Here is a 15,513-nt window from a genome sequence, read left to right as displayed (position 1 = left end):
GCGGCGTGCAGGCTTATCATTGCGGTGGCTTCTCTTGTTGCAGAGCATGGGCTCTAGGCACGCGGGCTTCAGTAGTTGTGGTACATGGGCTGAGTAGTTGTGGCTTGCGGGCTCTAGAGTGCAGGCTCAGTAGTTGTGGCGCAGGGGCTTAGTTGCTCCGTGGCATGTGGGATCTTCCTGGACCAGGGATCGAACCCACGTCCCCTGCATTGGCAGGCGGATTCTTAACCACTGTGTCACCAGGGCAGTCCCTGGCTGCTGACTCTTATAGGGTTAATCTTCAAGCTCTGGTTACTCAGATATTGGACTGCCTACCTAAGACAAACGGTATGTTGTCCTTAGCCTTTTGATTCAGAATATTGTCACCCATGTAAAGTTACCAAGACAACCTGGCTGAGGTTTCAATCTTTTCTATGTCCCAGCCTGGAGAAAAATCAGTTTTAGGTCTTTGTGAGGCAGCACATTGAACATATATTGTGACCTGAGAACCAGTGAAGGTAAATAGGCCCTGATCCCATGGATGCACTGGGACTTGAAGAAAGCATTAGCATGCCCACTATTACAAGCCAGGCTCCTCAGTCTGCGCACAGAACCTGTGATCATTACGAAACCGGGAAGTTTAGGTGCAAGGAGGACTGCTCCTCACTGAGGCTGCTGTACGGTACAGTGAGGCATCTAGTACTTTCTTGGCTTTTTTCATGGATAATCAGGGCTATTTTAGGGTGGTAGAGTATCTTTAAGCACCTCTGCCTCCATGAGTTCCATGATCAGTATAAGGACATCCTTTCACCCAACTCCACCTTCACAACCTAGCGTCACACACTGCTTTACTGATACCTCATGGCTGTGCTGAGGAAGCCTGCTGGGCTCCCGGCTGTCTACTTGTCCCAGCACCACTGTTCTATCGTGGCACTTCGCCATTGGGAACATCCCTTATAATCAAGAGAAAAATTACACATACTTAACCCAATTCTTCCCACAATACACTCACCCATACCAGTTACAACACCCGGCATGTGTACTGGTCAGAAAGGATGCACCTATAAACTCAGATAAGCTCATTCTTCGGTCTGAGAATTATTTCCAAATCCAGTAAGTGCAAACCTTGACCATGACATCAGGGGCTTCTACACAGCATAGTTCCCAGTGTTCAAAATTGCCAGAATGATCTGGCAACCAAGGTACAGTCAATTCCCCAACACACTTTAACCAGTGCATAAAGCTGCCAATCGCTCTTACAGACGGAGAGCCCTTGAACTCCACCCTGGACCCCTTGTTGTTGAAAGAAGTAAGGTATGGGTAGAAAGGTGATGCTGAAAGCACTGGATAAACATCCTCCTGAAGGGCATCAGCCTCAGCAAGGTTTTCTAGTTGACCTTCCACCTGTCGTTAGCAAGGATGTCATGGCCAGACTGACTTTGAACGTGGGGTCAGTCATTAGATGACCAGGTAATCTCCACTCCTTGTCCTCCAGCATGACTGGCGGGGCGCCAAGGGCCCAAACACATATAGTCAGTCTCACTAGGCATTTGTACAAATCTATCCCTAATATGACTTCTTTCCTACTTTTTACTTATATACCTCAGTACATTTCTGTATGACTGACTGCCCCTTGTCACAAGACAACTTATCAGTGAGATCTGCTACTGCCCCCCAAGTCCTGTCCCATACTTAGCTAGTCAACCTGTGGGATCTCATCTGTATTTTTCCAAGAGGGCACTGTGACCTTATCAGCCTCCAGGAAAAGAGAGTTTAAAATCCCATGGAGTCGGACTTCCCTGGCGGTCCAGTGGTTAAGACTCCACACTGCCAACACGGGGGGCACGAGTTCGATCCCTGGTCGGGGAACTAAGATCCCACATACTGCACGGCACAGCCGAAATATAAAAAATAATAATAATAATAAAATAAAAATACAATCCCATAGAGTCAATCTTTATGATTATAAGACAAACAGGCCACTACTGCAGCAGTTTTGTAGGAGCAACAAGTGTTCTCTCAGAAACACAGAACTCTTTAGCTTGTGAAAGACAACAGTGGTTCTTTGCATGCAAGATTCAGTGTGTGAGCCCATTTACATTAGCTCAAGTACTGTAGTTGACAGACAGGCCCTGACTTTTATTGGGGATCGTAAGACTCCCTTGCTGGTGGGCATGCAAGGCAATAGAAAATGACACCTTTAACTCACTAATCAACATCATTATACAGTGAAAACTTTGGATATCAGACAAATTTTTCTGATACCATATGAACATTCAAAATTCAAACATGTAACACATTTCAATACCAATGACATATTGTTACATAGTATAGACAACGAACTGGCTCACAGGCCTCTCAATGACAACATCACTTTTAAGTTTTTATCTTTTTACTGCAAGTTCTCTCAGATGCATTCAACCTGTTTCTCACAAACAGAAACCACAGGTGTTTTACACGGACACCACAACACCAGCTTCCGGGAAACCATCTAACTCTCCTTGGCTGGGAGCCCAGGAAATAAGGGGTAAGGGGGGCAGGAAGTGCAACTGGCACTAGTAAGCACAGGTTTGCACACACGTTTGGCCATTCTGTGGGCCTCAACATACTTTTATCAATAACTAGACACCAAACAGACAGGTAATGCCAATCCTACCTCTTCCTACCTAACCCTCCAAACTTTTTTCAACAGGTAGCAGACACTATCCAATCCTAGAGAACCTACCTTACCCTAAACTGGCCCACACACCTCGAAAGAGGTTGGATAGAGGGAGAACCCTTATGTTCCCCTCCTCACTGACCATGGATATAAGGGTGCACTACCAGATCCCAGGGAGCTATACCTCTCATAACCTGGCCTGCACTGCTCTACCAGATCTGGGGCGCCTTGATTTCTCCTAACCTCCTCTCGCTGTACACCCAGATTAGAGAGTCTTATCTCATGCACTAACCCAGCCATAGGATCCTGAGGACCACAGATCCTAGACGCATCATCTCTCCTAACATGGAACAGGCAATCCGTTAGTGGGGAGACCCTATCCTCCTCTCGCTGTACACCCAGATTAGAGAGTCTTATCTCATCCACTAACCCAGCCATAGGATCCTGAGGACCACAGACCCTAGACGCATCATCTCTCCTAACATGGAACAGGCAATCCGTTAGTGGGGAGACCCTATCCTCCTCTCACCCACTGACAGGTGGAATGTGCTACCAGATGCAGTGGAATCTATCTTAGGCAGTAACCTGTCCAGGGTGGCCTCTTGCCTAGGAAAAGGGCATCATAACTTTTCTCAGCCACACATCAGTGCCAAGTCTGGCATCTCATGCACAGAGACATGCAAGGCCAAGGCCAAGGCTCAAATTATTGTCCCACCAAAAATACAAAAGGTCACTTTTATATTTTGACATTTTAATACTTACAAAGACATCAAAAAAAAAAAGAAATGAGGCAAAACTGTCAGCTCCCCATGACCCTTGTCCTCCACACCAAGCTGATGACAGGGCAACAAAAGGGAGCAAATGACCTCGACGCAAGTTGTAGGATATCCCGTCATGGAGGAGGCACCACTAGACTGCAGCTAAGTGGTTTTCGATTCCGCAGCTCCGCACTCAAGCGTCAGAAGGGCAGAAATGCCCATGTCTCGACAGACCCTGAGTGAGTGAGAAAACTGCCTCGTGGAGATGCGGTTGCAATGGCTGACCCAAGGGCAAGAGCTTCCGAAACCTTCACTTCTGCTCCCTGGAGCGAGAACAACACAGAGCCTCGTGTCTGGCTCATGTAGAAAAAGTAGCTGGGGCTGGAGCGGCCCCCGCCCAGAAAGACAGAAGGAGGCTGACATGGGACAGAACTGCACTTCCACCAGCTGCAGCAGAAAGGAAGGTTCTCCAAGGTCGACACGTGGACCCTGAGGAAGCGAAACTGGTGGGCATTTTCTCCACTCTCACGAAGGAGGAATGAAGATTACTTCCCCCCGCCTCAAGCAAATGACAAACAGCTTCAGAAAGCTTGACGTAGGTCCCCTGGAGTTAGAGGAACAGTGGGACTAGAGTGTGACTCATGCAAACGAAGTTGAGAACCTGGGGCAGAAACTGCCCAAATCAGAAGGTATAATATAAAGGCTGGCACAGAACACAGTGGCTTTTTTACCACCTGCATAAGAAAGGACTGTGTTTTCCATGGTCGACCTGTGAACCCTGCTAAAATGAGTGGACTAAGTTTGTCTTAAAACAAAAGCACCAAGACCAGTGCCTAAAGAGAAAGAAAACCTCAACAGAAGAGAGGGCCACAAAAGCCTATATATTTAGGGGAAGTCTAATGCCCAGACAGAAGCTGCACCCATGGACCCTTCAGGTAAATGGAGACAGATACTAGTATGGGTATCTCATAGGAACAGAAGCTAGAGATGCAGCTGCCCTGTAGAAGGATTGTCTTCCAAGGTGGACATGTGGACCCTGAGAAAGGGACAGTGGTGGGCATTTTCTCCACTGTCATGAGAATAAAGATCGCTTCCCTCTGACCTTAATCAAGTGAAAAGGAGCTTAGAAACACTTGACTCGTGTCTTCTGCAGTTAGCAAGACACAAGAACTAATGTCTGATTCATGCAAATGAAGCCAAGTATCTACAGCTGAAAATGTCCAGCCAAAAGATGCAATAAGAGGAATGGCATAAAAGTATACTGCACTTAACGCCACATGCAGAAGAAAAGTCTGTATTTACCATGGTTGACAACAGAACCTGGGGAAAGTGAGTGTACTCAGGTTGTTTTAAAAGGAAAGCACCAAGATGGAACACCTAAAGAGGCAGATGACCGCAACAAAAGTGTGGGCCACAAGAGAACAGGGTCTGACAGGGAGTTTATTGGCCAGTCAGAGGAAAGGCACTGGATGTGACAGGAGTCTGCAAGTGAGTCCCTTTAGGAAGCTCAGAATGTACCCATGAGAGTGTGAGCTCAGAATTGCCTCTGTATCACAAAGCCCCAAAGCCTCATTACAACTTTGCCAACCATAGGTATATGTTACTCTCACACAAGCACCTCTCTTCCTGGGGATCGCATCTGGAGTAGTGGGGCAGATGGATAGATACATCCATCCTATATAAACATATATACAAATCACTGGCAGGATGGCAAAACTCATGACACAGACAGTTGCATATTTTGGGGGTCTCCATGCACCGTCCATGACGACTCCTACAAGGATGGGATAAAGAGACAATGGCTTACCTCACTTTACCTGAGCACAACTTCCCAGTATTCTCCTGTGCCCCCTCTTTTCTCTCCTTCTCTGTCGTGTTCCCCTTTTTCATTACTTTTCCCCACTTCTCTCCTATTCTCACTCATTATGCCAAGAGATATACCTAAGAATGCAGCACTTCTCTGGCTCAGGTCAGAGCCTCAATCCTACAAGGAGCCTTTCATAAGGGTACCTGAAAGAGTCCTAATAAAACCAGTTTCACATTTTCATCTTCTATATGTATGTTCTCCTAAAGTATATCTACCTAAAAAGAATCCTGGCCCTCAATCACATCCACCTTCCCCCCTTTTCATAATCAACTTCTTATATTTACAAACTGTAAATCACTTAGAAAAAAAATATTTGTAAATCTTTGTGACCTTGTGTTACACAACAGTTTCTTAAGTATGACACCAGCAGCACAAGCAACCAAAGAAAAAGTAGTTTAATTGGAAATCACCAAAATTAAACAAATTTTGTGTCAAGGGACAGTATCAAGAAAAAGACAATCTATAAAATGGGAAAAAATATTTGCACATCATATATTTGAAAAGAATTTAGTATTCAGAATATACAAAGAACTCAAAACTCTACAGTCAAAAGACAAACAACCCAGGACTTCCCTGGTGGTCCAGTGGTTAAGACTCCACGCTTCCACTGCAGGGGGCGTGGGTTCAATCCTTGATTGGGGAAGCAAGATCGCACATGCCACGCAGTGTAGCCAAAAAAAAAAAAAAAAAAAGACAAACAACCTAATTAAAACGTATACAAGCACATGAATAAACATTTCTCCCAAGAGGTTATACAAATGGCCAAAATGTGCATGAATATCAATGCTCATTAAGGAAATGCAAGTCAAAACCACAATGAGATACCACTCCACATCCACTAGGATGGCTATAACCAAAAACACTGACAATAACAAGTGTTAGCAAGGATTTGGAAAAACTGGAATCCTCTTCTATTGCTGGCCTGCAGTGATGCAACCGTGGTGGGAAACACTTTGGCAGGTCCTTAAAAATTCAAACACAGAGTTCCCATAAGACCCAAGAATTCTAGTCCTTGGTATATACCCAAGAGAACTGAAAACATATGTTCACACAAAAATTTACCCTCAAATGTTCACAGTACCATAATTCATAATAGCCAAAAAGTAGAAACAACCTAAATGTCCATCAGTTGATCAATCCATAAACAAAATGGTTACACAGTGGAATAGTATTCATCCATGAAAAGGAATGAAGGATTGATACATGCTGCAACATGCATGAACCTTGAAAACATTATGCTACATGAAAGAAGCCATTCACAAAGTAACAGATATTATATGATTCCATGTATATGAAATGTCCTCTATAGGCAAATCCATAAAGTCATAAAGTAGATTAGTGCTTTTCAGGTGAAGGGAGAATGGGGAACTGAAAGTGACTGATAAGAGGTACTGGGTATCATTTCTGAAGTGATGGAAATGCTCTGGAATGAGCTAGTGGCAATGTTTGCACAACACTGCACATATACTAAAAACCAATGAACTATAGTTAATAATACTGTATTGCATACTGGATTGTACACTTTAAAATGTTGAAATCTTACGTATTGAATTATATCTCAATAAAAACTATAAAATAAAATAACAATAAACATTATGAAACTCACAGGTTGTATGGGTCTCAAATTCAGGAATGGCTGTCCCAGGGCATCCCATGAGACTGTGGCCAAGATGTCACCAGGGCTGCAGTCATCAGAACTGACTGGAGCTGGAAGATCCGCTTCCAAGGTGGTGCAGGCCCGGGCTGGCAAGGTGGTGCTGGTAGCTCATGGAAGGCCTCAGTCGCTTCCCACGTGGGCCTCTCCAGAGGCTGCCTGAGTGTCCTCATGACTCTGTGGATGACTTCTCCTAGAATGAGAGAGGGACAAATGTTGCTACCTCAAGCAAATGACAAAAAGTTTCAGAAAGCTTGTGTCACAGGAACTAGCGTCTGACTCACTCAAGTGAACTCTAGAGGCTGGGGCTGGAACTGACCCTGGCAGAAGGGACAATAAAATGGCAGCCTGAGATTAAACTGAACTGCCCACAAATGCAGAAAAATTTGTGTTTCCAGGGAACACATGTGGACCCCACAAAAGACAGTGGTCTGAAACTGTCATAAAAGGAAAAGCAGCCAGGTGGGCCACCCAGGGGAGCAGAAGGATCCCAACACAGGGGTGGGTCACAAAAGCCTAGGGACTGAGGGAGAGTCTAAGCAGCTATTCAGAGGAAAGACAAGGGATGTGGCAGAGCCTGCACTCAGGTCCCTCATGGAACCTGCGAATGTCCCCATGACAGTGTCAGACAGGGATTCCCTTCATACCACAGAGCCCCAGGCCAGGCTGCAACTTTGTCAACCATGTGAGGGTGCACCCTTCCCCCACAATCCTCACATTTTCTGGACCCCATTCTAGATCAGAAACAGTATGTGGTCAAATCTACATTTAGACATTTATGTCACCATGGACTAATGTCTGTGAGTGCCATTGGAATTTTAGCTCAATAACAGTAGGACGTGTCTCTTTTGTTACTGCTGCACCCCAATGACAGTGCCTGGCACACAGCAGGTGCTCAAAAAGTATTCCTGATCCGTACCTCACACCGTAGACAAAAATTAACTCAAAAAGGCTCAAATACCTAAATGTAAAAGCTATAACTATAAAACTCGTAGAAAGAAACGTATTATATCTTTATGACCTTCGATTAGGCAATAGCTTCTTAAATATGACACCAAAGCACAAGCAAGCAAAAAATATAAATTAGAATTCATCAAAATTAAAAACCTTCATCAAAATTAAAAGGACACTATCAAGTAAGTAAGAAAAAAAACCCAGAGATGGGAGAAAATATTTGTAAATCATATATCTGGTAAGGGTTTAGTATCCTAAATATATAAAGAACTCTTACAACTCAACAACAGAAAGAAAAACAACCCAATTATAAAATGGACAAAAGATTTAAATAAACAGTTCTCCAAAGATGATATACATGAAAAGATGCTGAATGTCATTAGTCATTTGCTAAATGCTAATTAAAATGATATCACTTCACATCCTTCCCATGACTATGACCAAAAAAACAGACAATAACAAGTGTTGAAGAAGATGTGGAGAAACTGGACCCCTCATACACTGCTGGTGTAAATGTAAAATAGGATAGCTGCTGTGGAAAACACTTGGGCAGGTCCTCAAAAAGTTAAACATAGAGTTATCATATAGCCCAGCAATTCCAGTCTTAGATAGATACCCAAGAGAATTGAAAACATAAGTCCACATAAAAACTTGTAAATGAATGTTCACAGCACCATTATTCATATTAGTCTAAAAGTATAAACAACCTGAATTCCCATCAATTTATGAATGGGCAAACAAAATTGGTATATCCATACAATGGAATATTATTCAGCCATAAAAAGGAACAGAGTACCAGTACATGCTAAAACATGGATGAACCTTGAAACCATTAAACTTAAGTGAAAGAACCCAGATACAAAAGGACAAATATTGTATCATTCTACTTATATGAGGTATCTATAGTAGTCACATTCACCTGTGGCTAATAACCTGCCTGCCAATTCAGGGGACACGGGTCCAAGTCCTGGTCTAGGAAGATCCCACATGCCGCGGAGCAACTAAGCCCGTGCGCCACAACTACTGAGCCTGTGCTCTAGAGCCCACAAGCCACAACTACTGAGCTCGTGTGCCACAACTACTGAAGCCCACGCACCTAGAGCCTGTGCTCCACAATGAGAGAAGCCACCGCAATGAGAAGGACGCACACCACAACCAAGAGTAGCGCCCACTCGCCACAACTAGAGAAAGCCCACACGCAGCAATGAAGACCCAATGCAGCCAAAAAAAAAAGACCGTATGGTACTGGCACAAAAACAGAAATATATATCCATGGTACAGGACAGAATGCCCAGAGATAAACCCACGCACATATGGTCACCTTATTTTTGATAAAGGAGGCAAGAATATACAATGGAGAAAAGACAGCCTCTTCACTAAGTGGTGCTGGGAAAAATGGACAGCTACTTGTAAAAGAATGAGATTAGAACACTCACTAACACTATACACAAAGATAAACTGAAAATGGATTAAAGACCCAAATGACACTATCAAACTCTTAGAGGAAAGCATAGGCAGAACACTCCATGACATAAATCACAGCAAGATCCTTTTTGACCCACTTCCTAGAGAAATGGAAATAAAAACAAAAATAAACAAATGGGACCTAATGAAACTTAAAAGCTTTTGCACAGCAAAGGAAACCATAAACAAGACAAAAAGACAACCCTCAGAATGGGAGAAAATATTTGCAAATGACACAGCAGACAAAGGATTAATCTCCAAAATATACAAACAGCTCATGGAGCTAGCTCAATATCAGAAAAACAAACAATCCAGTTAAAAAATGGGTGGAAGACCTAAATAGACATTTCACCAAGGAAGACATACAGGTGGCCAAGAGGCACATGAAAAGCTGCTCAACATCACTAATTATTAGAGAAATGCAAATCAAAACTACAAAGAGGTATCACCTCACGCCAGTCAGAATGGCCAATATCAAAAAATCTACAAACAATAAATGCTGCAAAGGGTGTTGTGAAAAGGGAACACTCTTGCACTGTTGGTGGGATATAACCACTATGGAAAACAGTACGGAGGTTCCTTAAAAAACTAACAATAGAACTACCATATGACACAGCAATCCCACTACTGGGCACATACCCTGAGAAAACCATAATTCAAAAGCAGTCATGTACCACAATGTTCATTGCAGCACTGTTTACAATAGCCAGGACATGGAAGCAACCTAAATGTCCATCGACAGATGAATGGATAAAGAAGATGTGGCACATATATACAATGGGATATTACTCAGCCATAAAAAGAAATGAAATTGAGTTATTTGTAGTGAGGTGGATGGACCTAGAGTGTGTCATACAGAGTGAAGTAAGTCAGAAAGAGAAAAACAAATACCGTATGCTAACACATATATATGGAATCTAAATTTAAAAAATGGTTCTGAAGAACATGAGGCAGGATAGGAATAAAGATGCAGACATAGAGAATGGACTTGAGGACAAGGGAAGGAGGAAGGGTAAGCTGGGATGAGATGAGAGAGTGGCATGGGCATATATACACTACCAAATGTAAAACAGATAGCTAGTGGGAAGCAGCCATATGGAACAGGGAGAGCAGCTCGGTGCTTTGTTACCACCTAGAGGGGTAGGATAAGGAGTGTGGGAGGGAGACGCAAGAGGGAGGGGATATGGGGATATCTGTATACGTATAGCTGATTCACTTTGTTATACAGCAGAAACTAACACAATACTGTAAAGCAATTATACTCCAATAAAGATGTTTAAAAAAAATTGTTATTTTTAGTGAGGTGGATGGACCTAGAGAGTCTGTCATACAGAGCGAAGTCAGAAAGAGAAAAACCAATACTGTATGCTAACACATATATACGGAATCTAAAAAAGAAAAAAAAGTACTGATGAACCTAGTTGCACGGCAGCAATAAAGATGTAGACATAGAGAATGGACTTGAGGACAGAGGGTGGGAGGGGGAAGCTGGGGTGAAGTGATAGTAGCATCGATATATATGCACTACCAAATGTAAAATAGCTACTGGGAAGCAGCAGCATAGCACAGGGAGATCGGCTCAGTGCTTTGCGATGACCTAGAGGGGTGGGATAGGGAGGGTGGGAGGGAGGCTCAAGAGGGAGGGGATATGGGGACATGTGTATGCATATGGCTGATTCACTTTGGTGTACAACAGAAACTAACACAGTATTGTGAAGCAATTATACTCCAATAAAGATCCATTTAAAAAATAAAAAATTTTAAAAATTAAAAAAAAATTTTAATTAAATAAATACGTGCTACAGTACCACATGGTGTGGAACCGTGGCTACAGGGCCCACTATAGGACTTGAGTATTCCTGGATTTTGGCATTTGGGGGCGGGTCCTAGAACCAACCCCCCACAGATACTGAGGGACGATTGTATTTGTTTTGAAATTTTGCAGGTTAACTCTTTTTTTTTTTTCACGGTACGCAGGCCTCTCACTGTTGTGGCCTCTCCTGTTGCGGAGCACAGGCTCGGGACGCGCAGTCTCAGCGGCCATGGCTCACGGGCACAGCCGCTCCGCGGCATGTGGGATCTTCCCGGACCGGGGCACGAACCCGTGTCCCCTGCACCAGCAGGCGGACTCTCAACCACTGTGCCACCAGGGAAGCCCCAGGTTAACTCCTAATTTGACGTGCATTTAAAGAGATGCTTTCAGACTTTCAGACTTCCCAGTGGTCCAGTGGTTAAGACTCTGCACTCCCAGTGCAAGGGGCACGAGTTCGTTCCCTGGTCGGGGAAATAAGATCCCGCATGCCGCAGCCAAAAAAAATAAATAAATGAAAATAAATAAAGAGATTTAAAAAATGGTTAAAATAGTAAGTTTGATGTTATGTATATTTTATCACAAGGAAGAAAAAGGAATGAAGTACCAATACATGCTACAAGAGAGATGAACCCTGAAAACATTATACTTAAGTAAAAGAAGCCAGACATGAAAGGACATATGTTATATGATTCTATTTATATGAAATGTCCAAAATAGGCAAATCTATACGACAAAAAATAGATTAGTCACAGCCAGGGGCTGGGGGAAAGGAGGAATTAACCGCTAACAGAAATGAGGTTTCTTTTTTGGGGTGATGGAAATGTTCTGGAATTAGATAGTGGTAAGCACAAAGCACAACACTGTGACAATACTAACAACCACTGAATTTATTATATATTTTTAAATGATAAATTACGTGTTTTGTGAATTTTATCTCAAAAAAACTTTTTGGACAATAAGTCTTCCAGCAGAATGAGTAATGTAAATAAAGACAGATACTATCTTTTTTCTGACCTTGAGTCAGAAGTCACAAAGCATTCCTCCCGTCATATGCATTAGAAGTGAGTCCCTAAGTCTGGCCCACACTCCAAGTTAGCTTTCACACTTATATCATGAAACTCATATCATTTCAGTCTCACAACATGGGGAAGGTATTAATGACTCCCATCTGCAGATGAAACTAAGGCTCAGAGAAGTTAAATTAACTTCCCCAAGCCATAAGGCCAATAGGTGGCAGAGCTCAGATTGGAACCTAGAAACAGCAGAGTCCACAACTTGTGCTCTTAACCTCTATCAGCTGTGGTTCTTAACCAGACACATCATTTGTGAAACCACAGACGCTTGAGACCGCCTCCACCCTGCCCCGCAAACATCACTTAAATCATCATTTCTGGGGCTTGGTCCATACACTCGAATGTTTTTAAGCTCCTCATGTGTTTCTATATACACAGAACCACCTCCCCGTGTCTGATGGTTTTGTGTTATTAATATGGGCAGCTGACTCCAGCTGGACGGTGAGTGTCTTGGGGGAAGGGCCCTGCCCCGAGCCTCCCTGTGACTGCCACTGTGAAAGCACAACGTCTACCCGCGGGAGGCAGGCACACGGGGAATATCACTGGACATAAGGATTCAGAGCAACTGCCACCCAGAGTGTCAGCGGCCAAGGGATCCCAGCGAGGAGTGCAGTTTGTGCCTGGGAGCTTCACTGGGGCCCATCTGCTATGCAGCCCTTGCTGCCAACTGGGGCACCTCAGCTCAGCCCAGGGCAGAGGTGTTGGGAAAGAACACTCTCCCCGAGTTTCCTCTCCCAGTTCCTAAACTAAGAGACCCAGCTCAGGCCTAGAATTCACTGAGGCTTTGTGGCTGCTTGTCCAATGATCAACATGGATCACCGAAGACGGCCTCGGGGTACAGGCCTGAGCCGAATCCCTGGGACTGAGTCCTGAATCCCCTGGGCCCCATTCCCCTTCCACTTAGAACTGGAGGCCAGAGAAGGAGAAGAAGGGGAGGTGCGAGGGCCACCTCACCTGAGGACTCCTAGCTACAGGACCATGGAAAGTGAAGAATTGACAGACAATTCTATGGGTAAGGACGTGCTTCCCCCACCCCCTGCCTAACCCCTCAGCAAAAGAGAGGTGGCTTCCTCCTTTGCCCACAGGAAACAGAGGTCAGGAAACAAAAAGCAGAGCATGTAATGGGCAGGACTGGGCTGAGGGATGAGTTTGTAAAGGGCAGGTTTCCTATCTGCCTCAAAGGGTTGCCACAAAGAATAAGGATATAATATGTGAAAACCTGAAACTATGACAGGCTATCAGGAACATTAGGTGTTATTTACAAAATCAAGTGTTTACAATAGCAAATGCTCACCTTGTGCCAGGTGCTTTGGGAAACAAAGATGAATTCGACATCGATTTTGACCCCAAGGAGCAGACTGTGTAATAGAGGAAAGAAACTGTTAGGATGGCTTCTGTGGGATTCAGAAAGATGACAAGAGCTCACAGGAAAATAGAAGGGACCCTGGGGGCATAAAGTCTGCCGATGGCTTCCGTCTTTCTGGTGTGTGTTGTATTTCTCCCCTCAGTTCTCATCTGCCATCTTAGCAAATGGGTGAGTGATGGGCTAATTGTCAGAAGATGGAACAATATCACGCCTGGGAGAAAGGGTTTTGTGGGAACTTATCAAGTCTTGATTTAAAAAAAAATAATACACATCTTGAGACAGCCTGAAGTCACCAAACTGTGACTTTCCTGCCTGAGCTTCTTTCCCTTTGGAAGACAATAAATGGTCTCAAGATATTGCTTTTCAGGTTAGACTTTTCTTCTCTAAGTCTTCCCAGTACTTAAAAGGACTACAACCAGTCATGGCACCGTTCGCCAAGCTCACTGCAGGAAAAGGAGAATAAGTATCTGTTAAAGTATAAAATGCAAACCATTCAGAGGCAGAAGGGTTACTTTCAGGTTTAGGGGGAGGGGGGTGGTTTGGGGGGGATGGTGTGCGGTAGTGAGGCTCTGTAGGAGAAGGGGGCGCGGAAGGATGAGAGGGTCTAAAACAGTACTGTGACTGCACGACCAGTCACTGGCAATGGCGGAAAGCCTATCGCAGCAATGGCGGGAGACCAGTCTCTGGCGAAGTTATGTGGAAGAGATGAGCCTGGAAGAATGAGGAGGCCCTAAAACATTGCTGAGGGCGAAGGCGAAGAGGGGCGGGAGCACGAGACCTGTCGCCATCGATGTCACAAAATGCTATACTGAGTTAGGCGTCGCTGGGCATCCTGGGCCTGCCCCCAGGTCACAGACGCAAACGCCTGTGGGGTGGAGAGTCTCGGGAGAGACGAGGCTGGAGCCAAGGGCCTTCGGGCCACAAGCCCATCAAACTCTTCCGGGTCCTATAATGGGCAGAACTAGGGTGAGGGATGAGTTTGGAAAGGGTTGTCACAAGGAGTAAGCATAAAACATGTGAAAGCAACTTGAAACTATGACTGGCTGTCGGGAACATTAGGTGTTATTTACAAAATCAAGGGCTTACAAGGGCAGGCGCTAACCTTGTGCTAGGTGACTTGGGAAACAAAGATGAATTCCACATTGATTTTGACCCCAGGGAGCTGACGGCCTAGAGGAAACAAAAACTGTTGGATGGCTTTCGTGGGATTCAGAAAGATGACAAGAGTTCACAGGAAGACAGAAGGGACCCTGGGGGCATAAAGGCTGCTGAAGACCCCTGTAAAGTGATGGGGTAATTATCTGAAGATGGAACTATACTGTGCTGGAACAAAGTTTGGTTTTCTGGGAACTTTTCAAGTGTTTAAAAAAAAAAAGACACCTTTAAGACAGGCTTAAGTCACAAAACTGCCTGTTTGCCTTGCCTGCTGAAGGAGAGTAAATGGTTAGGCCTTTCTTCTCCAAATTCTCCCAAGACTTGGGCTGCAACTAAGGGCGGGGATGGGGGGGGCGGGGAGTCATGGCGCTGTTCACACAGACCACTTCAAGGAAGAAACAAGTACTGTTAGAAGTATAAAGTGAAAGCTGTTCAGAGGCAGAAAAGTTCGTCTCACTTTTTTGCGGGGATGGTGTGCGGTGGAGAGGCTTTGTGGAAGAGATGACGTGAAAGGACGTCTAGCCCAGCGCAAGGGCGGGAGGACAGGAGTCACGGACGATGCCACACTCTGCAGAGTTAGGCTAAGCTCCCAGCGTTGGCCCGCCCCAGGGCGCATGCGCAAACGCCTGCAGGAGCGGAGCAGGCGGGGCTGACGCCCACGTGGCGGGGCTGACGCCCACGTGGCGGGGCGGGGCGGGGTGGGGGTGGGGGAGCCCGGGAAGCGAGGGACACGGGGAGCGGGGAGGGGCCGGGGGAGTGAGGAGGCGGGGC

General features: G+C 44.9%; 1 long non-coding RNA gene across 1 annotated transcript; it reads right to left on the bottom strand.

The window, feature by feature from the left end:
* Positions 1-6,990: 6,990 nt before the first annotated feature.
* Positions 6,991-15,325, bottom strand: LOC132513555 (uncharacterized). Its single transcript, XR_009538501.1, has 3 exons — positions 15,200-15,325; positions 13,516-13,579; positions 6,991-7,110 (listed from the first exon to the last, which is right to left on the bottom strand). It is a non-coding gene; the product is annotated as an uncharacterized LOC132513555 (long non-coding RNA).
* Between the last annotated feature and the right edge of the window lie 188 nt (positions 15,326-15,513).

The sequence above is a fragment of the Lagenorhynchus albirostris genome, chromosome X (assembly GCF_949774975.1).
Source record: "Lagenorhynchus albirostris chromosome X, mLagAlb1.1, whole genome shotgun sequence".
NCBI lineage: Eukaryota > Metazoa > Chordata > Mammalia > Artiodactyla > Delphinidae > Lagenorhynchus > Lagenorhynchus albirostris.
Note: the sequence above shows the minus strand (reverse complement) of the source record. Positions and strands in the feature narration are given on the sequence as shown.